The sequence below is a fragment of the Diorhabda carinulata genome, chromosome X (genome assembly GCF_026250575.1).
Source record: "Diorhabda carinulata isolate Delta chromosome X, icDioCari1.1, whole genome shotgun sequence".
Classification (NCBI taxonomy): Eukaryota; Metazoa; Arthropoda; class Insecta; order Coleoptera; family Chrysomelidae; genus Diorhabda; species Diorhabda carinulata.
Window position 1 is genome coordinate 25876362 of NC_079472.1, and position 22685 is coordinate 25899046.

General features: G+C 31.5%; 1 protein-coding gene across 3 annotated transcripts in view; it reads left to right on the forward strand.

Annotated features, from left to right (window-relative positions):
- The window catches only part of LOC130901933 (class A basic helix-loop-helix protein 15-like), a 163192-nt gene that overhangs the window by 44977 nt on the left and 95530 nt on the right, over positions 1-22685 (forward strand). The window lies entirely within an intron of this gene.

Genomic DNA, 22685 nt, shown 5'->3' on the forward strand with positions numbered 1-22685 from the left:
CACATATAAGCCACTCTCCCTGATTCATAACAAGAACAAGATTCACCGTTTCCAATAATAATGACAAATTGTTGTTAATTATCAAAAATATGTACGAATAAAATTAGAACTTTGTAATTCTACAGAACAATGAGATAAGTGTGCAAACTATAAGTCCATTGATAACACTTTGTAAGGGAAGAAAGGTTTATATCCTGCTGACTGCGCCAATTGAATTTCACAACCTCTGAAGTTATTTCTTAAGAGCTACTGGATTGGAACAGTAATTACTACACTTCTTGATAATAAAATTTACTGTGTCGAATATTAATTACAAATCGATAAATACAAAAAAATGCAACTGACACTAGGACTCCGCGATTCTGCATGGGTCAGCGAACTGCAACTAGCGGTTAACTGTTTAAATAGCAGAAGCTTGTAAATATCACACACATATACTAAATTATAGAAAAACTATATGTGAAAATATATGCTGGATGGAATTACATTCTTATTTATTTTCAGATACAAATCAATTACAATATCTACTTTTCATATTTAGTTTTATGCATATTCATGTTATTATTTTTAACACATTGAATGAGTATTAATATACTCGACGTTATTATTTTCCATAAAAGTTTAATATGTTTTATCGATAAAATAATCCGTTCCAACTGAGGTAGATATACATTACGGAAAAAAGATAAAATTGAAAGTCAATAATAAACATAGCTCTCCAAAATTACATCATCGAATCTAATCAACTTCTATCAGAAAATAATATGTTTAACCTAGATGTGTGTACTCTTCCCAATTCTATTGTAGCAGAGTCGGTTTCAGAAGCCATTAAGAATGAAAAAAAGGGTTGATCAAAATATCTTTGAATAAAAGTGTTATTATTATTACTTTCTTCAATTTATTTCATTTAATTCTTAAAACATTTATTTAAAATAAATGAATTTTTGTTTATAATATTCTATTTTGATTAAAAAAAGGACACTTTTAAGTTTCAATTTAAGCTCTTACATTTGACGTTTGAAGAGAAACAAATATTGTTCAAACATTCATTTTCATATTGTATTATTAATATTTTATTTTTTTCAAAGACAAATTATTCCGTTTTTTGATGGGTTTATAAAGTATCACCTTTCAGAGGACTATATGTAAAATTTCATGACATTTCGATTAGTCAGAAAAAAGTGACAACCATTGAAGTAATCTTTCTTTTATTATTTTCAAAACAATTTCATGAGATAATTTATCATTGCTTCTTGATAAAAAAATACTGTACAAGCTCAGTTATGGCTGCAAAAATGTTATCCGGGCACCGCTCCATTGAAAAGAACCATTTGTTATTGGTTTGCTGAATTTAAACATGACAATGGATGAACATGGATCCATTACTTCACTCCGGCATCAAAACGATCATCATTTGGGTGGATTGCAGCCGGTTAGCCACGTCCAAAGCGTCCAATAGCACAACTGTCACCTGAGAATGTTATGGTTTCAGTATTTTGTGATGCGCATTGAATATTGTTCATAAAGCGACTTCCAAAAGGAAGAGATAATCAATAGCGAATACTACATAGGGTTGTTGGATCGTTTGATTGCAAGAATCAAGGAAAAACGGCCTACATGCCGAAGAAAAACCACTGTTTCATCAAGACAATGCACTGGTTCACAAGTCGATGGCAAAGATGATTAAATTTAACGAATTACACTTCGAATTGCTTCTTCATCCACCGTATAGTGCAGACCTGGCCCCCAGGTGCTACCGGCTATTCGCTGATCTCAAAATAAAGTTCGTCGGTAAGAAATTCAGTGTTTTATTAATAAGAATTTAGGAAGTCTATCCAAGGTCTTAGCTATTACCAATACATATATAAAATAACCTTTGACACCATCTCTTCAATTTAGCGCTAATTTTGCAGAAATATTTTATTTCGAAATGTGTTTGTGCCTCAGTTATATTTCAACAAAACCCCACTAAAAACTTTTTAATACGAGATTTATTCTCAAAATAAATGTTTTGTTTGCCACCGCTAAGTACGATTATTTTATCTTGGTGTCTATCTGCGCGGCATCGCAGTCGACTTCCAACCATAATACAGAAAATATTCTCATGTTGACCATTTTTTTGTGGATATTCCAATATGAAATGCGATGCAATCGAAAATCTCACCTGCCTTGCAAATGAATCTTTCCTGTATTAGGGCCAAACCTAATATATTCCTTCCCTCACATGAATAATGTCACCATTCATATCACAAATAAACCATTCTTAAAAATCCCGCCGGTGATCAGGTGCGATTTACGATACCGATTTTGTTTTGTATTTTTCGATAAGTATGCGAATTGGAAGAGAATGATGCAATAAATGAATTTCCTTCCAGAAATGGGGCATTTAGTTAAATTCATGAAAAGTTCCGTGAAAATCAGTGTTTTAGAATAACGTTGCTCTTGTCTATTTTTCACATAAAAATGTGGATCACAAATTTTGTGATAAATGCCAAACATGCTTATAGATCACAATAAATGTGAAAAAATAGAAAGAGTTTAGACAATTATAGCAGACATGGTGTTTCATTACTAGATCGAATCGTAAATAGTGACGTGGATGAGATACGTCATTAGGATCCGTGGAGTGGAGGCACACAAATTCGGCCAAGAAAATATTCGAAAGCTATGTCACCAATAAAGATTTTGGGGAACATTGTACATACTGCCAAACTTTACTTTTCTGCGCTTATTTAGGAGAACGCTCCTAAATAAGTGCAGAAGAAAATTAACGTCCAGCTGCCTAGCAACATAGCACGAAGAGGTGCAGGTGTATAACAGTGATTCTATGAGATGCCAGAATTCTATAAAAAATTAATACAAAGTTTTTAGATGTTACTTCGATTTAACTTTATTGAAAACCGTTTAGAAACGTTCATACTCGGGAGAAACTGAACAATCGCGTTTATCTAACAGGTTTGATGGCTTTACCTCTTTTTTTTTCATCGTTTCCGAACAAATGGAATGGAATGATATTCTGTACTTACGTCGTGGCATTATTGGACTTCCTACGTATTCGATATTGGTAGCGCTTATAAAGCTAAGCCAAAAAACTAGCCTTTAAGCTATGAGTACGTGTTGCAACTTGATATGCAGTCATTTTCTTATTAAGGATATCTTTTATGACTTATTGCCTTCTATTTGCTACACTCTCGAACAGTACATTTAACCAACAACCAAAGTTTCGTCTTCAAATACATAGTAGGGGTTATCTGGTGAAAAACTATTGACTGAACTTCATCTTCAATAATTTATCCCACTTCATTGCTACCAGTAATCATGTATCCATTTGTTTATCATCAGATAGATGGTCTACAGACTCAAATCACACGCCTCTCCTGGACCTAAAAATTCTTCATACTTCAATCTACAATCTTATGAAATAATACGCGGATTTATATGAAGTGTATTCCAGGCTATGTGGGGTAACAAAGTTTTTATCGTAAACAATTAACGTAAAAATCCTTGGAAAAGGTACAAGTATGAGATAAAGTGAGTTACATATTACGAGACCCACATCACCATAAACAATTTTTTCACAAAAAATACCACAAAAATCTTCACTTGGGGTACATTTGTACCCCTCTTAACCTTATGATTTTTGTATTATTGTGTCAATTATATATTGTTTTAATATTTCCAATTTCAAATTTCAGAAATGTTATGCTATGGTATTTGAACATGGTTAGATAATTATAATTACATTTCATAATTACCAGAGAAATCGCGTGAAGATTTAGTGATAGTATATTTGATAACATAGCCAATATTTTATGATTAGTTTTTTATAAATCTTTCTACTTCTATTAACAAGTTAATATCGTTTCATTTGGACAGTTTTTGGGTCGCCCTTTAGATGCAAATAATATATTTTTCTCTTCTACTTCATTTTTTGAATTAAAAATCTTACTCTCTGAATAGCACTTGTACGTTATAAATCACCTTGTTTTTTATAATTTCGTTATTATAGTTTTAACTTTAGTATGATAAAAATTAGGTCGATGAATTCCAACATACAACATTCAGACGGTATAATAATTATACATTTCTTTTTTTAGAATTTTTTTCTTGTCCAAAATAATCTTAAAGAAATAACTTGAGTAAGAACGAACATTCCATTGTGCCCTAAGGTCACAATCAATCAAGGTGACTGACTGACTAGTCTACTTTTTGAAAAGCAACAATTTTGTTTATACACTTACAAAATGTGGGTTGGTGCGTTTCTGCATAAATGCGTCCAATTATTCATTCTATAGAAATTCGAAGATATGTCAGCTAACGCAACGTTTTGCTATGAAGAATGGTAATTGTTTTATAAACAACTGTTATACAAGGTTAATTAGAAACGTACTATTTCATTCGATACATTGCGTACCTAAAAACATCTCCAATAGAACATTATTCGATTGTTATTATGAATTGTATTTTTGTATGTAGCATGTAATGTAAGTGATAAATATAAAGAAGAACTCCAGTTTCATAAATCTGGAAAAACCTGTTTAAAGTTTAGTCTTCCTAGAAACATTCACAAAAACATATAATTAGACAATAATATCACAAAGAGCTATATACTTGAAAAAGCATTGGACCAATAGTTAACTGACAACGTATTAAATAATTAAATCAAAAAAGTATATTGTGCAAGTCCGGCAAATAGACATGAGACAAAAGTATCTTCTTCGAACTTAACATGTTATTGTTTTTCCTTGAAAGTGCTTGAAAGTGTGTAAATTGTAAAAATGATAAAAAAGAAATGATCCAATTATCAATTTTGTTAATTCCTTTCGATTTTTGTCAGAAAATCCATAATTACCTTTTACTTAGAGTTAGACTACACATTCCACGAGGAAATGGATTCGTTGACTCTTCTTCTTCCGAAAGATACGAGGCATAAATATAGACTTCAAGTACCTTCTACATATCCATTCATCCATATTTTGCGAATAAAATATTTTCTATAGGAGAAAATATAAGGGAAAATCCGCTACGGACTGTCGAATATAGTCAGTGTGAGATACTTTCAAGTTTCAAGGGAGCAAGTTCTGGTTCGAACGTTTTAGTGACGGCAAGGAAACGATTGAGCCACGATCAAATCGGCTGTCGACAAGCGGACATTGTTACTCTCCGTTTTCGTTGTTTGGCAACTTGGAATGCAAGTAGAAGTATTTTTGGTCCTAATTATAGGTAACCCTGCGTAATAGTTATGAGAAAGATCAAGCGAAATAATTATTGTTGGTAATGGAATTGACATTTTTCCATAGAAGAAGGTTATGAGAGTGAGTGGGCATTGTGGCGTTGTTCGAAGAAGTTATTTTAAACTATCCCTAGAAAGGAAATAGACCAGGAACAACTATAGGAATTTTTTGAATTTCGATACTTCTTTTCCGCCGCCATAAAACATCAGTTGCAGGAAATGATCTTCCTTTTCTTTCATCGCTGGATGCCGCCGTTGCCATATAGACATTACCAAGTTAATTTTATATATTATCTAAAATGAAAATATCAAATCTTTCACAATAAAATACTTTACATTTCTCACACATTCCAAATTGTATCATATAAACTAACCTTTTTTACACAATCGTTCTGACTGAAGTTTTTTTATTATTATTATGTTATTTGTTTTAAGAACTATGCAAGTTTTTCCTTCAAGACTACTCTTAATTTTTTCCGTAGTTTTTTTATTTCATTAATACTTTTTGTAGGTATTTATTGTATTTACTCTTTTTTTAGATTTATTTTATTACATCAAAATACAGTTTTTTTCTTGAGGTAGGCCTATATTTTCAGATGGGGCCCGAAATTAAAGTATTTTAATGAATAATTTTTTGGGAACCACAATCGTCTTCGCTGTAAGCTAGCCAGAGCCTTAGGTTTCCAGCGGACAGTGAAGAGATCAATGACTGACTCTACAATTGATGGCGGAAAAATTGAACATCAGCAAGCATCAGAGTCCGCAAATATTTTATTAAGAGGAAGATCTGTGCCACCCATGCTATCAGACGATCAGGAAGCAAAACGGATTGAAGCCGTTTGACACTTTATCACAACGTGTGATCGGATTCCATCCTTACCACGCACCATCTTCACAGGGAATGCTACCAGTTTGAACCGATTTCAAACGGCAGGCGATGGGATGGTGCTCATCGTCTTTCCTCCTCCATGGTTGAGACATTGTTGATCATCTTCTTCGACAATGATGGAAGTTTTGAAACGATTACTTTTACACATCCGATGTATTTGCCTATAATTGAGCAGGACTGGACTGTGCTCAACTACATGATACTTACCTGCTTATTCTTTAATTCACGTACGCCAGGTCTTAGCTTAGCGTGACGTAATTTGATAATCACCTGTTCTCCCATAGCCTGGCACTTATGCCTTATTTCTGTTTGCCCGGGTGCACATTTTACCGGCTTGTCGATTATTTATCGATGTGTGACATCCATTCTGCGATCTATTCTAAAAGAGGTGTTTTCTGACAGTTTACAGGAGCTTAATGGATTTTGTCAAAAGTGTGTTGTGTACAATGGCGATTACTTTGAAAGCCAATAAGTATAATTTATTTGTATCTTCTGTTTTGTGTCTTCTCTAATCCCATCTAATCCCACCGTTTCAAGGTACATTCAACACATGCATTTTATATAGGAGATAATTGAAAAAAATAATACAGAATTAATCATTTTTTTTCAAAGTGAAATTGTGTTGACAGCTCAAATGAACAATATTGCAAATTATATAAAAATCATTAGAAAGTTGAACAGTACATAAAACCATTTAGTTCATTAAGTCTATAAAACTCTTGAAAGTTAACCTTCCTTAGAACCATGAATGTTAATACTATTGATAAGGAACTTAACCTAGAATTGAATATTTTCTTTGCAATGGGAATTACCCACCCATCCATATTAAATCAAATAATTTGATATAAAATTGGCACTAAGTTTTGCCTAAAGCCACTTAATTAGCAATTGAAATTTTTACTAGAGGAAATAAATAAAATGAAAAAAGATAAGGAAATTAGACAAGAAACATTTGCAACTAATATAAATTGAAACTAATAACCTAATTTGGATACAGTAACATATCGTGCTTTGAACAATAAAGAGCTAACTTAGGTTTTCTCAATATTCATCACAATCATTATTGCAGAAAAAAGAAAAATGTTAACAATATGTGACGCATTCTTTCGAAGTATATTCGGTGAGCCAGGTTAAAATAATGTTTTCTCCCAATAAGGCAACGCTTTCTTGATTTTTTCGTAACTATTAAGTTGCTGCTAGGAGAGATGTACAGTGCTCTACTAACGATAGAAGGAGATGAGTTGAAGGAATAGGAGGGTTAGAAATAGAGAGCTTGTAAGCGTCTCTATCCTTCCTTAGACGACTCAGCCCATGCTCTCATCAAAGTGAATTACTACTAAAAAATTTGAGTTTGTGCGGCGTACTTCTTCTGACGGTAGCCAGTAATCTGCTTGTTTAGTGCTGCAATTAATGACAACTATGTTTTCTAAAATCAGAAATAAAAGAAGTAGTTATATTTCAATATTATTTAAAAATAATTTTTAATAAGATCAAACATGGAATTCCTCACTTCTTATGCAATTCATCGAAAAAAAATTTAAAAGCTCTTCGTACGTACTCCAATTTAAGCGTGACAGCAATATACTGATTACCTATAATAAATATACGGATCTAGAATCGCGGCACAAGGCCTTTCTGAATAAAAAATTCTATTACGAACTAGATATGTATAAATCGCAGAGTTATAATTACTCTAGGACAATATAATTATTACTGCAAGCGGAAAACTCTAAAGACTCTAATGACACGTAATAATTAGTCGGGTTGATACAAGATTCAAATTCACAACGAGAAGATAATTTTTTTAAGAAATTGGATGTATGACTAACTTTTACTGTATATTCAGAATAGATTTCTCTTAATTTTGGATACGTGAAACGAATCCAGTGAAAACAATGATTTTTTGCACATTTTTGTGAGAAATTTTATCGTCTATATTATAATATTTTTTCAAACATTCAAATCATTTATGAGAAGGAGAAAGGAATTTTTTGTACAATAACAAAAAAGTACTTGACAGTCATTCACGTTCTCTATCTCTATCTCGTGCACTCATTTTTGAGTAGTATAAGCGCTTTAGTGATGACCGAGAGAGCACTGAAGATGACCAGCCCCGAGGTCACCCTGTAACTGTGTCAACTACAAAAACAGTGACCAAAATCAACCAAATTGTACATGCAGATCCTGAGCATCCGGGTGATTGTCGAGGCTGTAAACGCCGATAAAGAAATGGTTGAAAAAATTTTACACGAGGAATTACTCATGACAAAAGTCTGTGCGGTGCTGGTGCCAAAAAATATGACTCCTGACCAAAAGCTCTTACGTCAACGGGACTGCTCAGATTTCCTTGAAAGGTTAAAAAGGTTAGAAAAAGATCTACTTTAAAAGGGACCCGATTTGAGTTAATAGAAGCGCTAATGCAAAAAAATGGAAAAAACGTATGGAAAGGGGAGGGGGGTGTATTGAAAGGGAGCATTCGAATATAAAATAATTTTTATAATAAAACCTTTTTCGTAACCGGTCTCGTTATTCAATAACTAGACCTCGTATCGTAGATCGAAAGGTTTTTTTCAATTTACTTATGTGAGGTGTACAATAATTTTTTGATGATCATAACTTTAATACATTTATCTAAAAATTTCTGCACATATCTATCAAAGTACTTATGTAAACTCATTTTGTTTCTGAGATATTTGGGATATGTTATTTGAAGTTTGCTTGCTATGATAATGATTATTTAGATGGATCGGTCCATATAATTTTTGTTCTTTAACGAAACAGTTACTCCCATGCGTAGTATCTACTAAAAAGTTGTTCCAAGAGGAGTGACTGCGTTCTACCTCATTTTGTGTCCTTTTACCAACGGTTTTAAAAAGACAATTTGAATGATTTTGAACTGGAATTAGATAACATAGGTAACAGTTGTATTCATCCTATAAATTTTATTTCCAATTTTAGAGAAAGAGAACCATTGTATTGAGACGCGGTATTTTGAAAATATTTTAGAATTTAGAGAAAAATTCCGAACATCTGATGTATTCAATGTTTCTACTTTTATCGAGAACTGAACAATTGCCTTAAAAAACGTTCCATCTCGTTATTTTTCTGGATGGTTTGTAAACTTGAATAACGTCGGGTCCTGTGGACAAAAATAATAAAAGTAGTTTGTTAATAAACGAACGTCCATTTTTGACAGTAGATGAAGGATAGTCTCTATCGAAAATAAGAAGCAAATTTCCAATTCAATTGCTGGCGATATAGTATCTGGTTTGAATGTAGGCAATAACCATTATTGAGAAACACTAGATATACTTGCTTCAACGTCTAGAGTAAATATAAGTAGTAATACAAACTGTATAATTAATGTTAATATTCATTCTAAATAATATAAGTAGTTATGTATTTGTTGGTATTCAATCAAAAATGATCTTTCTCTTTGTAGTATTTTAGAAATGTAAAATTTGGAAGTAATATTCAAATTTGGAAGTGACGTTTGGTTTCGCGGTCGTTACCCATAGCAAATTATATTTCGCGGACTGTGCTGAGAACGCTAAATACGAAATACGAAAAAGTATTTGAGTCATTTACGTACTGAAAACTGGAACTAATATATAACTAATACTAGTAATTTCTTGATGATCAGTGGATCAACATATTTATTTTATTTATACGTAAATCATTTCGAATATGCTTATTTCCTATGATAACCATCATTTAGGTTAAATTTTCGATATTAATTTTGTTACAACTTCATCGAAACAGTATCCACTAAATGGGTGTTCCAAACGATCTGAATGCTTCCTATCTTCTCGTTATTTGTGAGTGTTTGCGAACAGTTTCTGGAGGACAATTTTGGTATATGGTAGAGCTTGAATTGGATCACAAAAACAGAAGTTATATTCATTCTATAAATTATATTTCCAATTTTAGAGAATTAGAGAACCATTTTATTGAGACTTGGTATTTTGTAAACAATAGCTTTAAAAACGTTGGTTTGGAAACTTGTCCATCATCCGTGTGTCCGTGTACACAAAAAAGTGGAAGCAGGTAATGAATCGATTCGTGATAATTGCAACGGTTAGAGCAAACGTATTGTCTCAAGTTTGACTAAATAATTCATATTCTTTACGCCGTTTTCAATCTTATCTCTTATATAGCAGTTTTAGTATAAGAACAAGATTTTTTTTTTGACCTTAGTATGCGAAATTTTTAACTGATGAAAGAAGTTTTTGTTCGTAACTTTGCTTATTGTCCCTTTTTCGTCTCAAACTTGTATTTTAGAAGCTCACTAAAAGTTGTTTTTAATATGCTTCTTAATAAAAATCAAAGTGGATCAAGTTTAGCAATTACAAAATCTGCCATGTTACTAAAAATCATCCAGTAAACTTAAAACAATAATCATTAACTGTGATAATAATTAAAATACAAGTTTCAAGTTTGCTTTTCTTTCTCTCGAACCATTTAATTCCCATATTCCGGCCTTAAAGAAACGATAAATTGGACATAAAAAACCTGTCCGGTCACTTACGTTGATTGTTTCTTTATTACAGTTTTAAATATGATTTAAATACCTTCTTAAATTGGGTAAAAAAGTCCAACTTTTACTTATTAAAGAAATAATTGGCAAAAAATATTTTCATAAAATATAACATCATTAAATCACTTATGAATTTATACTCACTCATTATATCTCAAACTATACACAATAAAAAAGATATATTGAGAAATTTGACAACAAACAGAAAAGAGAAGTAAAATATAGGGTCAGTCACAGTATTATTGCTACACTATACGAGTTCCGATACATGTGGAGAAGACCAAAATAAATATATAACAAAATGTGAATAAGAGTTGATTTCAGTATTTTATTTAAAACTTTGAAATTATTGTCACAGAGAAATTAAATTTGGTAACACTGTTCTTGACAAGGATTAATAAGAAAACATAAGAGACAGATCGTACACTGTTGCTCAGTGTACTGCGCTGATTCAAAAGTGCTGATTAAGTGAACTTGTGTCCAAGTACGTTATGATGAATAGTGTGCAAAGATCTGAATTTGCGTGAATATAAAATTCAGCTTGTCAACAGAGTGGGCGAAGAAATAACAATGATGATCAAAACGTAACGGTAAATGATAGCTGATATACTCGTAGAGACATAATAACCAACTTTTTGTGTTTTGGTTTGAAGTTGGTGCTATTGGCACCCTCCACGGAAAATTCTGCGGCTCTTAGTCTTACCGTGATGTTTTATAGAAATGCGTCAGATTGAAGCTTCTTTCCGTGTCTTTAAATCTTACCATATGATCCAAAATCACCACCCTCCACGGAAAAAACTGTGATTTAATTTTAATCTTAGAAACACGGAAATTTTAAAACTAAACTAACCTAACCTAATCTAACCTAACCTAACCTAACCTAACCTAACCCAACTCAACCTAACCTAACTTAACCTAACATAATGTAATCATTCGTATCCAATTGCCCCGGATATTAGTCAATCGTGTAACGTGCTCTATCAGCAAGCTTAGAATAAGAATCAGAGAATAAATTGATGAAAAAATATATTGGGATTAGAAATAACATATATGTCAGAAGATTTCATCTGTAGGTGGTATTTATCCGATGATGATATTTGTGCGTGGATTGTATTTATCCGTGTACAGTATTCATCCGTGAGTTAAAGCTTATTATTGTAGTAACATTGACGGCTGAAACTAGAGACACGGATAAAGCTTCATTCGGCTAATTTCTTTAAAAATGTACGTGTCTCTATGGTGGAAATTAGTGTCACGGATTTTTCCGTGGAGGGTGCCAATATACACTTCGTTCAAGTTAAAGATTTGCTTACTGTAAAAAGCATTTGACAAATGAATTATTTCACTAAATGGTCCAGTAAACATCACTTCATTCATGCGATTTGACACACCATTATATTATTTCCTCTGGGGAATTGGAAAGTCACAAGTATAAAACAAAAAACTTGCACAACTGCAGGAAGTTTGTGAAAGTGCTTTTAGTCTAGATTTTTCCATTTACAAGCCATGGAGGCCATGTGCTGAAAATCATATTATTTTATTAGTTTTATATAGTCTTCTATACTCGAAGAAAATATTATCACTTTTATCTCATGTAATACATGTAAAAATAAATTTTATGGATATAAAATTGATCAAAACTCAAGTATTTCCCCAAAAACTATGAGAAATATTATTTTTGAAGAAATTATAATATTGGGAATTTTGATACAGACATTAACACTAGGCGCGCTTCAATTATATTTTTTATAAGTGTAAAACAAGATTAGTAGGCTCTTATTCGATAATTATTGACGATGATTGTGCCCATGCAATTATTGAACCAATTTTTAGAAACAAGTTTGTTTGAGGAGAATTGAGGAGGAGAATATAAATTATAGGAAAAAGACCCCTATTCACAAAGATAAAGAAACTGATTTTTATAAACAAAAGAAACGGGTTCAAACTTAATTTGATTCAGATATCTGATATGAAAAATCTAAACTTGATGTTTATCGTCTACACTCACTAGTTATTAAAATATACCAAAATGGAAGGTATATATAATGGTCTAAATCTGTGTATCTAAGCAAGGGTTGCTGTTTTTAATTTTTAATTATCAATGCTAATGTATAGAAAAGTATTTTTCATCACAAGACAAACTTGCGATTTATTGATGAAATTCAATTTACGAGTAGGTCTCAATAAGATGGCATATGAAGAAACCTGTAACATTTTGTTTGCAGAAAATGGACATTGCTGTTATCTTTTTAGCATTCCTGATCTATCCCCTATCTAGACTCCTTGACATGTGATATAGATATAACACTAGAAATGCATATTTATTGAATTTTTAGTTTAAGAAGTTCAGGAAAGTAAGAATAAGTTTTAACCAGATTACTGTTAAATATTGGTATGCAATATGCAAAGAAATTGATCTGAATGTAACATAAGTTATAAATAAAATAAATTCTAATTCACCTGGAGTTTGTGGGGCAGTGACCTGTCAAAAGAACAGCCACAAGATTAAAACAATTATATTTGAGGTTTGTTGTGGTTGAATCCATGAGCATCTGGGAAAATTTATGACCGATCAAATTTCATAATTTGGTGCTACATGTGTATCCATGCATTTAGTTCTGACAAATTATAGAAATCATTAGAAATATGAGAGAAAGAGATATAGAAAGCGCGAAACAAAAGATATATAAGTATACGAGTATAATTTTGCAAATTTGTAGACATGATTATGAATACTAGAATAAACAATGCAAATGTAGCCCAACAGTCATGTAAACTTTCTGTTGACCGTTATATAGAGGGTGCCTCATAAATAATGTCATGATGCAAAATGAATTTATTTACATAACAAACACGAAAAAATAGTGATTTGATAAAGAACAATTACCAGAGCCTGTCGCAAAGTGATTCGATTTGACTGGTAAGCCTTGTTGTGTGTCTGTAGGAATTGTGAAGTCCTATCAATGTCGAGGTACATTGTGGACAGATGATACGAATGTAAGAAGTTTTATGGTTAGTTAACCGAAAGAGGCTTCTCTTACAAGAAAACAACATTAAGCCACATACTTCAAAATTTACGCGGAATAAGATCAAATAACTTGGTGGTCAATTATTTACACGTAGAATCTTGAATGGTAATAATTCTGCATCCAAATTAGATTTTTAGAATGCAATGCTACATCTAGAAATGGTTTTACTAATGTCTTAAAGAGCTTGCTGCACGTTGGGTTGAAACTATAAAATACACTGAGCCATACTTAAGGTTTTCTTTTGATGGTAAGCAAAGTGAACATTCGGACGCGACAATATTTCTGAAACATACTCTATATAATTATTCTTTTTTATTGGAGCTCACATCACAAGATTAATACAATGATATGATGAATCATCTGAATTTGTTTCTGCTTTTGTCTATAAAATCAAATTTGCCGTATATAAGGGTTTGAATTTAACGAATGTTTGTTAGGATTAGTTACTACATTTTGCAACGCTTTTGGGGCCTTGAACCATCGCACAATTTCTCTTAAACAACATCATTTTCATAATTAAAGCGATGGTTGACCACTTTTTCATAAGATACACTATTTACTGTAGATATTCGTACAAAATATAGGGATAACTAATGTCACAATTTTCGTTTACTACACCAATGATTCTATTGGATTTGTTTATGAACTCTACAAAAAATTTATGAAAATTCTCTAACGTTTAGAATATATTACATGGAGTATATTACCATATTGCCATATTGAATGTCTTATTACTAACGATATTTCTCATAAAATTACTCTGATCTGCGATTTATTATGAATTTCAAACTTTCAGTGTCGACCTGAAACTTCATATATATTTCTATGAATATTAAATTCTATTCTAAAATGAAGTATTCAATAAGAGTTTATGGAACAACTAAGATAGATAAAATTAGGAATGTAGAAATAAGAATACATTTGGAAAGAGAATCAAAAACACGTGACAGAAGAAATATCATTGCAAAACAATAAAATAGGATAATTAACCGTAAAGAACAAACCGAACATGGGACAAAACGATAGTAGGAATACTGAGTACTATAATAAACACCAGTAGTAGTAGAGAATACAGAATCAAAATTTATTGAGAGCTTCTAAGTATTGGTATCGAACCTTTTCACAAATATCCGTTTTTTTATGAATACTAAATAACACTTTAATGAATTTACGTAGATTAAGTTACCCCGGTAGGAGGCGGGCGACTCACCTGAGTCAGTCTATTTGATACATCTGTAACCTGAGAGTCTAAGTTAAAGTCATTGTGACATTGTGGATCATTTACATAGCGATATTTTATTTCGAATGTATAAATGATAATATCAACAGTATCGACAGTTACGTAATCATCTATATTTTGGTAATTTCAAGTCTCACATTGATTATCTGTTTGGTAGGAATTATTCTTGATGCTGATAAGGATTATCTAAAGTTTTATTGAAGAGTTGTGTTTTTAATGAAAATGAAGTCTAAATAATTTGAATTTGCATGATACTAAACCATCATTCCCGGAAATGTAGAGGGTATAAATATTTTTCAATTCCACTGATATTTCCATCATAGAAAATTATCACGAAGAGAAATTTGAAACGGCAATTGAAACTCAACGCGCAGTTGAGCAAGATCCAATTACTAAATAGCTGCCGTCTCTCGGCAGTAATATAGCTAGTTATGATTTGTGGAATAGAAATATTCAAACAAGAAAGCACATCAAGTGATTGGATGTGTGCGAATATTTACGGAAATTGTTTTCAAAACTACACCACAAATTGATTATTTAATTGAATATTGTAATGAAAACAATAATAATAAGAAAATGTGGAAGTATTGTTGTGATAAAATCAAGTTTTGTGATTAAGTGATAGTAGAAACAGAAATAATAATTATAATACATTCACAATAATCAAAGGAAATTAATTTAAGACGCAAGAATACGTAGAAGACCAGAGATTGGTAGTGTTCACTATTTGTATGTATCAAAGGTGAAAAGCAAAGTAGTTACTAAAGGAAAAAACATAACAACACACAATAAGTACTACAAATAAAAAGAGAATCTCTATGTATATAGAAACATAGAATAACAACAAAATATGGGGAAAGTAAGTTCATAAATCAAGGGAATGACATTGAAAATATAATAATAGATATTGTGACAAACGTAAATACGTCGTGGAAAAAATATATATCAGAGCAAAATTAATAGCAAAATGGGATTAATCACTTTAAAAGTTGAAAAATAAAAGAGAATTAAATTGTGAGGAAATAACAGTTGATAATGAAAATATAGAGAAAAAACGAAGGAGAATTGATGTTTCATACCTACACAAAACATGAGAAGAAAAGAAGCATCGGAATATTGGAAAAATTTTCAGTAGTACTGCTATATGAGAATAAAGGAGATATGAGAGAGCGCAATCATTATAGAGGAATATCACTCCTTGATAACACATTAAAATTTATGAAAAAATAACGAAAATATAGATATTTAAACAAAATATATTCCACGAGGCTCAAAGTCGAATTAGAACTGAAAATAGCGTACAAATTTTCTATGAAACAGATAACGCAGAAACCATATTAACCCTTTGAGTACATTTGAAGAGAAGATCCTAGCCGAAGCAAATATAAAAAATGAATTATATATTTTAAGATACTAAGAAACTAGAGGACTGTGATAAAATATTAATTTTTCAAGAACACATGCGCGTTATGATTTACTATGATATCAACGACGGTTCAAATGAACGATTAGAGCGCGTATTTGATGATGAGAATCCTTCACAAGCAAATGTGTTAAAGTGGTATAGGGAATTTAAAAGAGGCCGAATGTCGCTTGGTGATGAGGTGTGTGCTGGGAGACCCTTCTCTTCACTTAATTTTGTAAAAAGACAGAGCTGGGCATATAATTGAACTAAATTCATGATGCACCTATCCATAAATTTAGGCAAATCTTGATGTTGGATCAGCAAGAGTAAGTTCACTTTCACTTTATCATATCTAACAGCTGATAGAACATACATACATACAATTTTATACATTATATGATACATTAACACCAACAATTGTGAAAAGCAATTTTCTACTGAAGAACATTGGTAATTGTATCGTTAAGGAAATTTAGTATGTTGTATATATATAATTTCATTACTTTCTTATTTCTTAAACCTTTTGATATATTAATGCTACTAAATGTTCTTGATTTCAAGTCTCTTCTGTTTCAAAATTAGTTTTTTTTGATAATTTTCAAAGGAAATATATTTTTTTTAGAATTGAAATTGTAATTGAAATTTCTTGTTGTATATGCATTTTTTTAATAAATTGTTGGTAACATTTGCTAAACTTTTTTCTTATTATGATACTTGGTGCAATGCTCTTTCCACTTCTTTGCATGTCGGTGTTTTCGTGGAGTCATATTCTCAACAAGTTTACTAGTTTCTTTTTTCCTTATGTACATAAGGCGTTCTTTTATCTTTTTCTTAGAGTCTTTTTTAATCTTCTTGGTTTGTTGAAAATTTAGACCAAATTTAAACACTGTTTTCAAATTTTTAATACCCACCACTAAAACCACAAAAAGTGATGCAGTTCTTGAGTCTGTTAATATTTGCACAGCAGAATTTTTTACCTGAAATGATTAATAAAGTCATCAACATCCACCCTATTGTGGATGTGACATTTTGTGATTTCTGGTTATTCTTAAATCTAAAGACAAATTTACTTGGATGATGTTTCAAGACTGAGGATGAGGGAGATGAAGTATTTCATAAATTTTTTGAGAACATTTCAAAATGTGTAGGTGGTGATCACTTTGAACATAAGTCAAATCTTTTTCCTAAAAGTATAGTGACAAATGGAAATAAATAATATTTTAAAAATTACATCATACAATTTGGAATCATTCGAATCAAGTACAATATGCATTTAATATATTCTTACCACACGACCGTGTTTATTGCTGTATTGTTTTTTATAGATACCAATCTATAAGTAGAGTGTTCTATAACAAACATAATTAATAAAAAATTTTACCTTGCGTCATACAACAAACTAGTTCACACTGTACAATGCAAATGTGTATCTATCTAACTGCGAGTTAAAAAATAGGCAACGCCCGTAAAGAAAGCAGTCTCAGGCTGGCCCAAGGATACCTGAACTCAGTGATAATAGATTTTTTTAATTATATTAAGGTTGTAATTCTATTAGAAATATGAAATAGTACAAGACAAGTGCTCGTTGATTAAACCTTAGGAATCAATTAATTTCATAATTTAGAGAAGATGGATGACAGGAACAAATTGTATGAATGTATTGAGATTCTTGTTAATTATGAATTCGTTTGTCTGTAGAGTGTACAGTCCACAATCATAATAATTTATTTGGAAATATAAATAAATGTTCTTCGTCGTTGTAGATTCTCATAATACAATTTTAATTAGACGAACACAACAAGGGGCTCTTCATATTTAAATTTCCAATGATTCATTGAACATCAATTATTATTTTGGATTTTATGAGCTATTTTTGGTGACCACAATTGGATTTCTTTTAAAAACTTTTGTAATAATTTAAGATTTTAGTATTTCTTTGAAATGGTGTAATAACACCATACCAATATTCGAGCGGTTATCCAGCTCAGACTCAAATAATGAGTTTATAATAGTTGTATCGAGCTTGATATCTTATTAAGCCCCATTCCAATGGTAGATTATTGGATTGTTAGGTTATCGAGTACACACCAATGATAACTAACTTCTTCATAACATAATCATCAGTTTTCCATCTAATCCGTAAACTTCAAAATTTTTGGTAAAAGTTCTGAGTTCTTCCATACAACTTCAGTTACTTAGTTCAATTCATCAACTTTGTCTTTTAATTTCCTCAATATTCACCATTGTTATGGTGTCCAATTCTGTTTAAATCTATATTATAGTTTTCATGGTATGTATATAGTTAATTTATTATTTTCCAATGAAATCGAATGATTTAGAAGTACTTAAAACATAGGCACATTTTGCATTTCTAGGTTATGTTTGCTTGTCCCAATGTAGAGATGCAGGTTATTTTGTTTTAGTGGTATTTCTTGTGCTACACGCCGAGCATTTTCCTAGGTTTCCTATCAATAAATACATTTAGGTTTCTATTGTTGTGATTTTTTCTTTGTGTATTTTTTTTAGTAATTACATTTAGGTAGATTTACGTGTTTGGGTGAGTATATATAGCTTCATGATATGATAAATACGACTGTGTTTTGATTATTCTGTTATGATTAATGATTTTCATTCAATATAATTCACTTTATCAAATTAAAAAAAAGGATGATGATGATGACCTAGAGATGGCGGTAGTTACTTGTAAAATACCACTGTATTATAAAATAATTAATCTATATAGAATATGTTTCAAGTTGAAGACGCCACGTTGTTTAGTATTTATTTGGCAGCCATCAATAGTGAACGTTTTCAGTGAATTTTTAAACATGAGAAAATTGGTCATCGTTATGAGATACAATACTTTTATTCGAAAGGCCTTAGCCCAAACAATATAAAATCTGAATTATATTCTACTCTGGGTGAGAGTGCTTCTTCGATAACAGTAAAATATTCGGTAGCAGAGTTTAAACGACGCCGTACGACAATGCAAAGACCAGCATCGCAGTGGTCGTCCAAATGAGGTAACGACTCCAGAAATGTTGAAGAAAATCCTCAAAGCGGTACTGGATGATCGTCGATTGAAAATTCTAGAGCTAGCAGACATAGTAGGCATTTTAAAAAGTGCAGTATATTGCATGACTACTAAAAATTTGGACTTGAGAAAGCTGAGCGCAATATGGATGACGCGTTTACTCACAATGCAATAAAAACAGCGTCGTGAAAATATTTCCATCGAGCGTTTAGCAATGTTCCACAGAAATAAAGCCGAATTTTTGCGCCGACTCATAACCATGGTTGGAACGTAGGTCCATCACTTCACACCCCAAAACAAAAGAACAATAAAAAAATGGAGTGATAAGAGACAACCGGATCTATCTCCAGGCAAGGCGTCGATTTTTGGAATACGAGTGGGATAATTTTTATTGACTATTTTGAAATTGAAAAAACTATCAACGGAGAGTATTATGCGAATTTATTGCAACGTTTGGGCGAAGAAATCAAGCAAAAACGGACGCATTTGACATGAAAAAAGTGTTGTTCCATCAAGACAATGCGTCAGTTACACATCCGTTGTTTGAAATGACTAAAATTAATGGATTAAAGTTTGAATTGCTACCTCATGGTGGTCATGGATTTTCCAATAATGAAGAGGTGTTGTCGGGAGTTAATAGCTATTTTGAGTAACTGAATTATTATGAACTTGTGCGTTTTGTTAAGCTTGATATTCATACAAAAGTAAAATTTTTTGTTTAAATACAAGAACTCGAAACCATATGGTTCCAAAAATAAAAAAAATTTAAATACCATTTTTATTCTTAACAATCTAAGTTCATGAATACTTCATGATATTATAATAAAAACTACTTGAAAACAAAATGTAAACTAGACAAACATAACCTAGATTTGCGAAGTTTATTGAAATTAATTGATTAAATACTCTTGGGTTGCTTTGATGATAATCGTTTTATTTTTGTTTCCTTCATCTTAGAAAGTAAAAAACCTTTTTTCATATTTTTCTATCGTAAACTACTTATCACAAACAACCTACAAGTGCAGAATTTTAACATTGATAAGTGCTGAGCTATGAGGATCTATGTTACCATAATTTATCTTAGAAGTACACTAGAAATTTGTGTAAAAAAATCTAAATTCTCCAATCAAAAAGGCGTATTATGTGTGAAACTATATGAAAAGCTTAGAAAATACATACACCAAGCTTTATAATTAATAATATATTTTTACATCCTCTTTAGTTATTATGAATGTATAAATGACATTAAGCCGCAATTTCTTTAAATATTTCGTAGGACGTGACAAAACCATTCTTTCGATGCGATTGTTGAACAGCAAATAAAATCTCGTTTTTCAAAGAGCATGAACTCTGATATTTGTTAGACTATATCGCATATACTTTGGCATTTTAAGGTTGATTTATTCATTGGGCTACTGATAATCTACGATGATATAAAACAGTCTAAATCCATGGCTACTTTTGAAGGTTTTCCATATATCACTTGAAGGCAGAACACGAATAGTTTTATTGTTTCGCCTCAGTATACGGGGTATTTTTATTCATTTTATCTATTTAATTTTTGCAACAAGCTGTTTCACAAAACTCGATTTTATATCTGTTATATTTTGTGAACAACTAAACACTGCAGAGCATAAGATAGTCAAATTTAAGCTATAATCGGTATATTTATCAAACGGGTTATCAAAAATAATTTTTTTATAATTTACTTTTTATTGCTAATAATATTTTTATCTCTTATTTTTTGGTCGCGTTGTATAATCAATCGAAAGACAATAAACAGCTTTTGAATAGTACAAATCTTCTAATTTGAAACCAAGAGGTAGTGATATTATTTAAATGTGAAAATAATTGAGTAGATATTCCAAGTTAATAATAATATTCACCTATTTGTTTGATTTAAGTCTTGTACTGTCTCTCTTCCTTCAAAGAATCTTGCTTCAGCGTTTTTTGTAATCTGTTCCAAAGTAGAAACCAACTCCTGTAATCTAACTTTCAGTCTTGCCTCTCTTGCTAGTGCTTGCATCAATTCCAATTCTACGAGTACACCTTGTGCATGTTCCGCATCGGAGTAAAGTGCGATTATTATTAGAATTTTGTCGAGGCTCCATTATCAGATTTTCTGATAATGGAGGCTTGCAGTGTGAAAACAAACAAAAACTTCTCAAAAATTGAATTTGATTACAAAGGACCTTGAACTTATAACAAACCGTATCGACGACGTCAGAACTATCCTTGATGATTCAAATTAAACCTCGAGAAATATTGGGTCTAACATAACTAAATTAAAAACAGAATACACGAAACGTGAAACGAAGGTGATATCAATAATGGATTCCATACCCCACTGATTCTATAGATTAATGCAACTACCTTTTTCGCAATCTGACGCTAATTCTTTGATCCCGAATTTATTCCGGTTGCATAAACTAACCAGTTTTAAGTGAATTCAGCCTTAAATTTGAGCCAACTTTCAATCCACTATACTTATTCATAATTATTAGGATTTACCTGGAATGATTTGTTTAATTCTCAGCGTTTTTGAAGATAAATTTATCCAAAATTTGAATCAGATTCAATCGATATTGTGGCAAAATACAGTCAAGTTAAATTGACAGAAAGAAGTAGTTTCAAGAGAATGAATGATTAGAACGATGATATAGAATATGGAGAGCACAAATGATGTCCATATTCTGGATAAATGCTATTCAATATCATATTAGAGATATTTTGTCAGAATGAGACAACTTATATAATACTCATGGTATCAATGGTATCAATATTACTTTGATATTTGAATTTCAATCGATAGGTGATGAAACAAAATAGAAGATGGAGGGGAACAAATATACCAAAAATAAATTAAGGCTATGCGGGAGTAAAATTCACAACGCAAGAATTGAGAAAGGAATGGTTAAACTGTCAGCAAAAGCAATGGGGAAGATAAAGTAACATTACGGACAGAAGATGTGGAAAAAATTCCTCTTCTTAGTCTTTAAGTGCCGTGTCTGTCATCAACCGTGACCTACCTCTATGGTAACTCGGTTAAATTGGTCTTTATCTGTCGCTACTCGAAATAGTTGTTTTACTCCGAGTCCGATCCAATATTTCGTAGTCACTATAGCTTTTTGCGACCTATCTATTCATCTTCTGTCCTCAACTTTTTTCTGAATGATCAGGCGAGGGATGTAATATTTGGTACCTCTCATTATATGCCCGAAATAACCGACCTTTATTGTTTTTATGATATTCAGGGGTTCATGATTCTTATTCAGCTGTCTGAGTACCTTCACAGTTCACGGCATCTACATGATTCTC